At 39.9% G+C, this 11,621-nt stretch overlaps 1 non-coding gene across 1 annotated transcript; it reads right to left on the reverse strand.

Annotated features, from left to right (window-relative positions):
• Window positions 1–8,189: 8,189 nt before the first annotated feature.
• Window positions 8,190–8,296, reverse strand: LOC128573279 (U6 spliceosomal RNA). The gene has a single exon (XR_008376422.1). It is a non-coding gene; the product is annotated as a U6 spliceosomal RNA (small nuclear RNA).
• Between the last annotated feature and the right edge of the window lie 3,325 nt (window positions 8,297–11,621).

The following is an 11,621-nucleotide window of genomic DNA, read 5'->3' on the forward strand; positions in this document are numbered from 1 at the left end:
ACAGAAAAGCAAAATGAGCTCTCCTTGGAAGCTTTGGTCTCATTTAATGCCCATGTTTATGTTCCATGAGGCTCATCTGCACATGAATATTGACCATGGAAATAAATCATTCCAAGGATGGGCTTTTTCTTCAGACGTGACTGAAGATTTCGTAAGACATAACTCCAGAATTATAATTTAGCTTTCGTTTAGTATTGTGGCTAGTGTTTTTGCATTTATAGTGGAATGGTCACTGCACTCAAAACATAATTGAGTATTTTATTTGATGTGGAGAGATATACACTCTTACTTCACATGGTGCTGTTTGATTGTTTAAAGTTTGCACGTAAGTTGTACTTACAAAGCAAAATATCAGGGCTAGAATCTTTTTATTTTCTTTCTTTCTAATTTTTTGAGACAGACTCTCAAGCGATTGCCCTGGTAGAGTGCCATGGCATCACAGCTCACAGCAATATCCAAATCCTGGGCTTAAGCGATTCTCTTCCTCAGCCTCCCAAGTAGTTGGGACTACAGGTGCTCACCACAACGCCTGGCTATTTTTTGATTGTAGTTGCCATTGTTGTTTGGCAGGCCCTTGGTGCATGTCGCTGGTGCTGTAACCACTGTACTACAGGCGCCGAGCCTTGATGAGTATTTTTAATCTATCAAAGTGTTTCTATCAGTTTCAAATTTAGTCCTCATCTAAGGAAAAGTATTGATAAACTGGAGAATTTCTAGAGTAAGAAAAGCTTCATTTGTTATCTTTCTTTCCTATACTTCAGTGAATAAGCTCCTGTTCAGAATTACTTTCATTGTTTTCTACCTAGTGTTCCACCACTACTTAAATATATCTCTTGGATTGAAATATGCCTTGGACCTTTCACAAACTTCCCAAACCATTATTTTCCCTGTGCCTATTTATTTATGTATTTTTTTATTTCAGGTTAATGTGAGGGTAAAAATAACTAACAATATTTGCATTTGTTAGTTGTCCTTCTTGTAATTGGTCCTACACCCAAAAGGGCACATGTGCCATGTATACCCTTACATTATACCAAATAAGTGGGAACACACAAATATCCTCCTTTCCTTCTGTCTTCCCATCCCCTCCTCCTTACTTCCCTTTCACCTCAACTTGAATTGAATTGAGTTTTTCTCTTATTTGCGTGTGTATTAGATTGTCTACTGGCTTCATATCAATATTGAGTACATTGGATATTTGCATTTCCATTCTTCTAATACTTTAATAAAAAGAATGTGTTTCAACTCTATGTACATTAATACAAAAGATTTAAAGTTGGATGAATACAATTCCATAGTATATATACCACATTTTGTTAATCCATTTCTAGGTTGATATTCATTTATGTTGTTTTCCCATCTTGGTAACTGTAAATTGAGCTGTAATACACAATGTAGTGCAAATAACTTTATGATAAAATAATTTTTTTTTCTCCTGGGTAGATGCCTAGTAATGGGATTGTGGGAACAATTGAGAGGTCTCCTTGTACCCAACGCGAGTGGAATTATAGAGAAATACCAGCACACTGAGTGGAAGTAAGCAGGTGTTCTTTATTGGCTGGACATCAAGAGCGGACTCACGCCTCAAAGTCTCTTGACCCTGTGGAGGTGTGGTTCAACGTTTTTATATGGTGCTTTTGGGGGGGGGGATGGGAAGCCCTAGTGCAAGCAGAGTTTGACAGAAGCCAACAAATGCAATGTTAGAACTCTATGTTAAAGAAGGGTGCTTACAAGGGGGATCTGGTGGATGCGCACAGACAGAATTATGACAGGATTGTGGTTCAAAAGATTTTTCAGCTTTCAGCTAGACTTCCTGTTTCTGCTAGGTTGCTGCTTGCTCAAGGGACAGTTATGGTTTACAAAGGGCAGGGTGTTGAAAGTTCTTAACAAAATGGAGTATGGAATAAGTCTGGCTTGCTTGCTCAAAACGGAGGATGTTAGGGTATTTCATTCCACGCTCGTCCTAGTCAAACACTTGACTCTTTCTCTGAGGGTATAGAGTCATATTGGGCATTAATTACCATGAGTTTTATTGCAGCCAGTCGAAGTTTTTATGAAATTGATGAACCAGTTGAGAATGCAAGGCTCCATCAGCAAACCTAGGATAAGGAGGATTAAAGGGCCAGCAAGACTGGTGATTAAAGTTGTTGTTAGTCACGGATTCCAATCACATAAGTTTTGGAACCAGGTCTGAGAGTTTTACTGTTCCTTTCTTCTTTTGTTTAAGTCATCTCGTACCCTCCCCCCCTTTTTTTCTGAGGCAGAGTCTCATTATGTTGCCCTCAGTAGAGTGCCCTGGTGTCATAGCTCATAGCAACCTCAAACTCTGGGGCTTACCTGATTAATTTGCCTCAGCCTCCCAAGTAGGTAGGACTACAGGCGCCTGCCACAATGCCTGGCTATTATTTTGTTGCAGGTTTCATTGTTGTTAGATGGCCCAGGCCCGGTTTGAACCCACCAGCATCAGTATATGTGGTCAACACCCTAGCTGCTGAGGTATATGTGCCACCCATCTTCAACCTTTTGGAAAATATCCCTAATTACCCCTGACTTGTTGACATAAAAACAACAGGCTTCTCTTAGTATAGCACAGCAGACCTTTAGCCCTCTCCAGTTCTAGAGGACCACCTATGCTACTGAGTCCACCTAGGTGTCGATCAAGTCTATAGCATATTGGAGGTTTTCTAGGCTTCTATCAAATTTTGAGGCTACTACTTCAAGGTCTTTGTTACCTTTTACTAAGGCAGCAGTTTCCACAGAAGCACCTCCTGCTGCTGTAAGACTGAGCAGGATTGGAATTAAAACTGTTGTCTGAATTTGGCAGTGTGAATTTAGTTTCTGAGACAGGATTAAACTTTCTCCTTCTGAGACAGGATTAAACTTTCTCCTTCTGAACCAGTATTATCTACTCTAATAATACATCTGCGGCAATATGTTCGCTATTGCACAAACTCCTTCTGGGTGAAGCAAGTGAGCTGTGATACATCTGATTAAGCCTATAGTACAAGGTAGCCAAGTTCTATTAGTAGCAAAGTAAGCTAAAGATGGTTCTAGATCTTGGGTATAATTACATACCATGGTTAAGGAGGATTTGGTTAAGCTGTAGCCTGTGATCTGCAGATACCATGTTTGTCCAGTCACATCTCTTAGAGTAAACGGTCGGGCTAGCTGAGTACAAAGTGAAAGATTCTTGTTAGTTATTGTGGGGGGTTGTTTTCCTAACCCTACATAATATGGGGGTCGAGGCTGTAGACATAACCAACAATCAGAAGCTACTTCAGGTTAAGTTACATTTAAAAGATGATGCATACAATTTAACATAGCTAGCAGAGTAGGAAGTAAGGGTTTTTGGTGTAGTATCTTATAGGGTATAGGGCCCCTAAAATCTGGATTAAAAGAGTTAAACAGTGAATCCTGCAGTTTTGCTAGTCCCACTGGTCTCAGGGGAGTCTTGGGGAGACTAATTAACTGAATTGAGAACTAATTCCCTTGAGGCTAGCATGTGTGGGGTTGGAGTTTCCAAGCCTGTTTTTGTCTCCAGATTCATATGGTCTCTGTACCTGGATTGAAATGGGGTTACGTGTCCTAGGTGTCAGACATGCCCAGGAATGCCCTTTGACCTCACCACACATCTTCTTTCTCCTTGCAGTGACATATATGGTGTCACTTAGGGCAAAGTCACTGCTCTGTAATCTCATTTCTACCCGTGTTTCACATAGTTGGAGGGATGGCTTTTCATCTGATATCATCCCCTTGGTGAGTACTCTGGTATGGGGCAAGCAACCTGCATGGGTCAATGTGGAAAACTGGACCCAAAGCACTGTTTTCCCAGGTTTTTATTTGCTATTACTTTTTCTTTTCCATCAAACAACACAAAGTAGGAGGGGAAGAAGCAAGGGTATGAGGAAGGAGTCTTTAAACTGACAGAACACATAGGAAGGAAATTATGATTTTAACAGTCTTAGCTTGTGTTGCTGGAAATGATCGGGCTGGGGTGGCAGAGATGAGACCAGCAGTCAGAATGTTTAGAGAAGCGGAGTGCTACAGCTCTCTTAGGCATGTAGCAATTTCTCTTTATTTCTTACAAGCTTATCTACTCTAATAATACAAAGTTCTGCACATACACATCATAATAGAAAACCAGCTGGTGACAGATAATCTATATGATAAGACTACAAGGTAACTATAAACAGAGCACAAAAAAAAAATGATTATAAAACTTAGGCTGCTATTCAGTTGTAAAGAACAGGTTTAACCTATAGCTAAAATGCACATTAACTTATCTTGATTTTTCCACTCCCCAAATTCCTTCTAGGAAATTCCAGAGACAGCCAGGCTCTGCTTTCTGGGTGTGTCTCCTGCATGAGTAGCTTTCTAATCATTATGGAGTGTCTTCTCAGGAACATCCCTTCATGTGGACTCTGAGAAGGTTTCTTCAAGCATAAATCAATGGCACTTGAAGTTACATTGAGGTTACAGCTTGAAAGGATTTTCTCTAGTCCTGACAGTTTAGGAGGTTTCACTGTTCATTTCTGTTTTTTTCCACTCAGGCATAGTGGTTCTATGCTGTTAGGCCATTGACTTTCACAGTGTTTGAGGTGGAAAGAATGGTGGTGAATGGCCCTTTCCAAGTTGGAGTTAGTCCTTCCTTTTGAAAAACCTTGATGTAGACTTGGATACCAGGCTGGAAAGCAGTTCTGGTTCCTTGCCACCAGTCTTAGAGTCTGGATAGGTGTCTCAAAACTGTGAGTGAATTATTTTTCTGGAGCCAAGAAAGAGACTGAAGATACTAGGAATGATTTCATTTTAGAGTTGTTGTGGAAGGCTTCTACCCATCTTGAGAATGTGTCCACTAACACAAGAAGATATTTATACTCTGCTTGCTGGCTGGATTTTACTGAAGTTGACTTCCAAATTTTCTCCTGGTATGTGTCATCCAAGGCAGATTTCTAACAGAAGCCTGGTCTGGCTTTGGCATTTATCTTTTTACATGTCACACACCAAGTGGCAGTTGACCAGGGTGGCTTCTGTATGACCTCAGCCACCTTACATATGTTTGCGGCTTTCTGGCTTTTCTACACTGACAGAGACTAAGTCAAGAGTTAAAGAAATGAAACTAGTTAGTAGTCATTTATGAATATGTATAAGTTCTAGATTTTGAGGCTAAGGTTTACACAATGAGAACATAAGAACATTAGTTCTTATCTATAGATTTAGTATAGTTTTTAAGGTAATATTTAGTTTGAAGAGTCTGTACAGAACTTAAGTTACATTTCATTTTATGAGCTGGCATTGCAGACAAGCCTGGACTCTAATACAGGTAAGCTACAGTTTTTCTTTTGAATTCTTTTTCTCCCACTGATTTCTCATTTTACTGAAAAACAAATTACAACCGAACTATTTCAATTGCTAAAGTAACTGTACTTTCAGGATACCGAGTCTTATTATTTGCATAAAGTGCAGCAAGAACAATTATTAGCCATCTAGGCTTTTCTTTTCTTTAAAATTAGCTTTGCTGAAACTTTAAGTATTTATCAGGAATCTCAGGTTAGACTTGAAAGCCTCTCACAAGCCCAGGTTTTATCTGTGCCATCAGATACCTGTATGCATTAGGTAAATTCTTCTCTTTAGGCCATCCCTGGACAGGAGATCATGGTCAATTAGTAGATCAGATGAGACTTGAACTGGAGGCTCCTTGACCCTATTGAGTAGAAGATGCTGCTATGGGACTAAGACCTACCACTTCTCAGATTTTCCTAGATGACCAGCAGTAATAATTTTGTACACTTTTAATAAAAGTGTACAAAAGAACTTGAACAATATAATCAGAAAGTTGACCTCTAAGTTTTCTTAAGGACTAAGATGACTGACAAATTTTATAATTCACATAACAAAGTTTACGTCTCTAGGATGTTTGATGACAGTCATGTAATTCGTTATAATTAAAGACATATTTGGGTTTAATTATTCATATATTTCTTTCTATTATGAACGGGTAGCAAAGTGAATATATATTGTTGTCATCATTCTTTAATCCAGAAAAAGATGTAGATTTTCCCCCTTCTAGTGGTCCATAGAGGGCTGTTATCCACTAACCTTAAATAACACTTTCTAGGGAGGAATGTTTACATATTTTCAGTGTGATGAAATCCTGCTGAAATCACAGTCATTGTTTACATTTTCTTTGAATAAAACCTCAGACAAGGTATATTAAATGTTTATTAGGAATATGTATTCTTGGCTTGGTGACTGTAACAGTGGTTATGGCACCAGTCACATACAACCAGGCTGGTGGGTTTGAACCCAGCCAGGGCCAACTAAAAAACAACGATGACAACTACAACCAAAAAATATTTGGGCATTGTGGCAGGTGCCTGTAGTCCCAGCTTCTTGGGAGGCTGAGGCAAGAGAATCGCTTAAGCCTAAGTGTTTGAGTTTGCTGTGAGCTGTAACGCCAGGAGGATGACATAGTGAGACTCTGTCTCAAACAAAACAAACAAAAAAAGGAGTCCAATTTGGGTGGACTGCCTGACCTCAGGGGTTTGAGACCAGCTTGAGCGAGAGAGAGACCTCGTCTCTAAAAAGAGCCAGGCTTTGTAAAGGGCCCCTCTATTTTTATTGACTCACAAGGCTGAGGCAAGAGAATCACTTGAGCCCAAGAGTTTGAGGTTGATGTGAGCTATGATGTCACAGCACTCTACGGAGGGCAACAAAGTGAGACTCTGCCACCGAGAAAAAAAGAAAGGAGAGAAAGAAGGAAAGGGAGGGAGGGAGAGAAGTAAATGAAGGAAGAAAGGAAAGAAAGAAAGAAAGAAAGAAAGAAAGAAAGAAAGAAAGAAAGAAAGAAAGAAAGAAAGAAAGAAAGAAAGAAAGAAAGAAAGAAAGAAAGAAAGAAAGAAAGAAAATGCCTTGAAAGCAGGGTCCAGCTTTTACCTAATAATATGCCCCAAGCGTAGGACAAACTACACACTCAGTAAATATATATTCATTCATTCAGTTGATATTTGTTAGAAGCTACTCTGTGCTAAGTAAGTGGCCCTGGAATATCCTTATGATCTTTGTCCTGAGGTGGGAAAAAAAACCCAAAACGAAAAAGCAAAAACCAGCCCAGAAAATGTTGCCATTCTGGCCTCATTCAACTTCTCCTCTATTGCATTTCCTGTCAGAGGGGTGGGACCTGAGGCCCTATCTAATCAGGGATGCTGCATTAAGAATTATCCAATAAAATGTATTACAGTCTAAAAGTATAGGTTCAACATCTAGGCAGAGGAACGTCTCTCTGAGGCTTTCCCCTGGAGCTGTCAGGCGGTGGCTGGCCTAGGTGGGAGTCCTGGGGTAGCATCTTGCTGGGGCCTCCAAGTTAAACAAACTAATATAATTTCACATCTTTTTTTAATGGTGAAATAGAACATTTGTAATGATACATGTAGCTCCGACTTTAAGTCTACTAAACAGTGCTGCTTGAAAGAAGTGCAGTGCACCATTTTTGAAACTCAGGCTGCCTCCTTAAAAAAAATGGTTATATTTTTTCATATTTATTTATTTATTTATTTTTGAGACAGAGTCTCAAGCTGTTGCCCTGGGTAGAATGCCATGGCCTCACAGCTCACAGCAACCTCCAACTCTTGGGCTTAAGCGATTCTCTTGCCTCAGCTTCCCAAGTAGCTGGTACTGCCACAATGCCAGGCTATGTTTGGGTTGTAGTTGTCATTGTTGTCTGGCAGGCCAGGGCTGGATTTGAACCCATCAGCTCTGTGTATGTGGCTGGTGCCCTAGCTGCTGAGCTACAGGCACCAAGCCACATGACGTTTACATTATCTAAATTGTTTATTTATTTACTTATTTTAGATAATAGGGTTTGCTCTATTGCCCAGACTAGAACACAATGACATAATTATAGCTAATTCTAGTTCCCAACCCGTAGGCTCTTCTACCTCAGCCTCCTGAGTTCCTGAGAGGTTTTACCAGCATCACCATACCAAGCTATATTGTTTTTACTTTTGTAAAGGTGGTCTAGTCTAGTTTAGGGTAGTGTCAAACTCCTGGCTTCACACGATCCTCTTTCCTTGGGCTCCAAAAATAGTACCATTAGAGGCATGAGTCACGCTTCCCAGCCCCAAATCTAAAATTTAAAAATATTCATCATTATAGTTTCCCAGTTTGAATATCATATTACTAATTCTTTTTTTTTAAATATGGAACGCTTCACAAATTTGCGTGTCATCCTTGTGCAGGGGCCATGCTAATCTTCTCTGTATCGTTCCAATTTTAGTATATGTGCTGCCGAAGCGAGCACCATATTACTAATTCTAATGGATATAACATGACAACCAAGGTGAAATACAAATGGATTCCAGGCAGTGCCATGTCCCTTTCTGGAGAGAAAACACTGACTGCAGCTGAGAATGTATCCTACTACTTGTCATTCAGAAGATTAAGGGGAAGGGTTTGGAGCTCTAGGGTGGCATCTGTCCAATCAGGCTCTCAGAAGAAGGAGGGGTGAATTCCACCATCTAGAAAAGCTTTTATCTTTCGTGTCTACCCACCAAGGTCAATCAGAAAAATTTTCAGTTCTTGTTCTTCATTGTAGAAATTCTGAGTGTGCTCCCATGTCCTCTATATCCTTGTGACCTGCAAGTACTGAAAAATATGAAAGGAGGATGATGGGACAACATGGAAGCTGGCATATGGTGAGTGTGTGGGGATGGCTGTCCTGGAGGGAAGGAATCAATTAGAATTAGCTGGAGTGGGTCCTAGGCCTCCCCCATATCATCTCCAGAGTGTGTGGACACAAGGCCCTGCTGGATGGTGAAGCTCAGCTTTTAGATCTTTCTAGCCACAGGGTGGAGGCTAAAATTGCAGCCAGGACCATGGGAGTCTTGTTTTTTTTTTTTTTTTTTTTTTTTTACAAGTGACTTTGAAGAGTCAGAAGCCCTCTGTGAGCAGCTGTGCACTTGCAACCCCACATCTCCCCCCAGATTGGGCAGTAAGAAGAAACGAATCATCAGGGGAGAATACAACTAAGTGGTTAGTGGTGTTGGTACTGGAATTTCTTTCTTTGGCAAGTCTTTCATCTTGAGGAGTCGAAGGATGAACCCAGGGGCCATAGATCAGTGGTAAGATAAGATTTATGAGACAGACAGGAATACAGAAGGAGTAAAAGTCACCAGAGCTTCTGGCAAAGGGAAAGATTTCCCATTTCAAATTTGGGAATCTCCCTTAGGGATCCTTTATCTAGAGTTATCTCAGTATTAAATTCTTGCAGTTTTTGCCTCAGGGAAGTAATTAGGGTATGTGCTCACTACTTAATTTGGACCCACCCAATGTTTTCAGGGTGCTCGGCTCGATCCTAGACTTTGCTAGAGCCCAGAGGGTGTGGCCTGAAACAGGTAGGCTGTTTGTGCCTAGAGATGTGTGTCTGATTCCTGAGTTTCCCTGGGCCTAGAGAATGGAGGGTCCTTGTCAAGCCCGTAGTGGGAGAACCCAGTATCAGTGTCCCTATTCTGTCTTTTGCCTGTTAGAAATTAAACCAATGTCTCAAAAATAAATTAAACTGAGGCACTGTTAAAACTTTAAAGAGTTTATTAGAGCAAACAGTCATAAGGCATCGACCCATGGTTTACATTTGGGGGTCTGTTAACTGGATGAAGAGTGTCCCACCACCTGTCACTGTCAGCTTCTATACAGAGATGGGAATATTTCCACCAAACTTTACTTCTCATGAGGCCAGTGATTCTGTAGAACAGTGAGAGTAGCCTTTCCAAGATTGTTCTGTTCTTCCATTTTCAAAATACCAGTTTTATACATGATGGTTCACAGTAAACATCACAATAACCCTTATTTTAAATAATAATGAGCACAACTCAGTGCTAAACTATTATGATTTTTCCAGTTGAAAAGTTAATTTTTTAAATTTTCCTAAATCAAAGACCATATTAATATTTTATTTTATTTTATTATTTTTCTGAGACAGAGTCTCAATTTGTCACTCTCTGAAGAGGGCCATGGCATATAGCTCACAGCAACCTCAAGCTTTTGGGCTCAAGAAATCCTCTTGCCTCATTTGTATTTTTAGTAGAGACAGGGGTCTCATTTTTGTTCAGGCTGCTCTCAAACTTGTGAGCTCAAGTGATCCACCTGCCTTGGCATCCCACAGTGCTATGATTACAGGCATGAGTCACTGTCCAACTAATCCTTATTTTGAATAATAATCAGCATAATTCAGCGATCTTTTACAACATTCCCATTTCAAAGGTCAATTTCATAAATCAATTTTGCTAATGTCTTCAAGATGGACATCTTTAGTGTGGTAGCTAAATTTATAAAACAATATGAATAGGAAACAGGAGTTGAAGGTCAGGTAGAACTCATTCTGACCAGAACAGCTGTGACATATCAGCCTTAGCCTGACTAACTCTATCTTATTCTCACTACCTGTGCTCTAATTAACACCCTTTCCCCCTCCCAACCTATCTCTCATAGGGCTCATAATGAAATCCTAAATTTCTACTTCCCTCACCATATTCCCAAATGTCAATTTCCTGTTGTGTGTGGTGAATGTAATCAGCGTCACAGAGTATAAGTCCTGCGATTGAAATTGTCTAAGATAAAAGGAAGGAAACAGTTCTCATTGGCATGCGAGAAAAATCTTTATTTTACCTCAACTTATATAGGCAGTACTGCACGTACACATCATAAGTCAGTAATCTCATAGCTCAAACCCAAAGACCCAGGCCCTAAACACCTGGGGTCAGAATGTCCACAGCTTAGCCAATAACAACACTTCTAACCTTATCTAAAGTTGTTCTTCTGCTAAGTAATTGGAAGTAACATACTATAAAAACCAGAGCTCCGGGAGATCAAGCAGATATAATGTCGAACTTCGTGGGACCAAATGGCCATAATGCTTGACCTTTAACAGACGATCTGGAGGCAGTCATTCATCTTTAGGGAGTAGTCTGGCAATTCCTGAGATATAGAGAGCCTGCCTTCAAGCTCTGCCTCCATGCTCAGGCCAAAAGTCAGCAGGTCTTGTATCCTATGTGACCAGGCCTGTAACAACAATGGAGTGCTAGCCAGGTCTTACATATATTCTTTTCACCTATATTTTCCAGTAAATGAGAAATTATAGCATCAGCTTTTTTTGGATGTCATTGCTGAAGCCCATGAGAAGTGGGAATAAGCATCAGCAGAATGATGGATATATTTTAATTTTCCAAATTCTTGAAATTGAGTAACATTCGTTTGCTATAATTGATTGGATAATACTCCTCTAGGATTAACTCCTATAGTTAAATGTGGAACCGTTAAAGGTTGACAAGTAGGACAAGAACATATTATAGCTCTTGCAATATGCCAAGAAATATCATGTCTTATTTTTAAAGCTTGAGCATTAGTATGATGTATGTATGTTCTTGCTGAGCAGTTAATACTGAACCTACTAACTGATCAATAGTTTTATTTCCCAAAAAAATAGGTCCTGGTAAATTACAATGAGCTCTAACATGGGCAATATATATGGGAAATGATCTATTTCTAATTAATTGTTGAAGGGAGGAAAACAATAAAGTAAATTCTGGGGTATTGATAAAGTAACAGTTTCAATAGTTTGAACTATGTGA

This window comes from Nycticebus coucang, chromosome 20 (genome assembly GCF_027406575.1).
Source record: "Nycticebus coucang isolate mNycCou1 chromosome 20, mNycCou1.pri, whole genome shotgun sequence".
Lineage (NCBI taxonomy): Eukaryota > Metazoa > Chordata > Mammalia > Primates > Lorisidae > Nycticebus > Nycticebus coucang.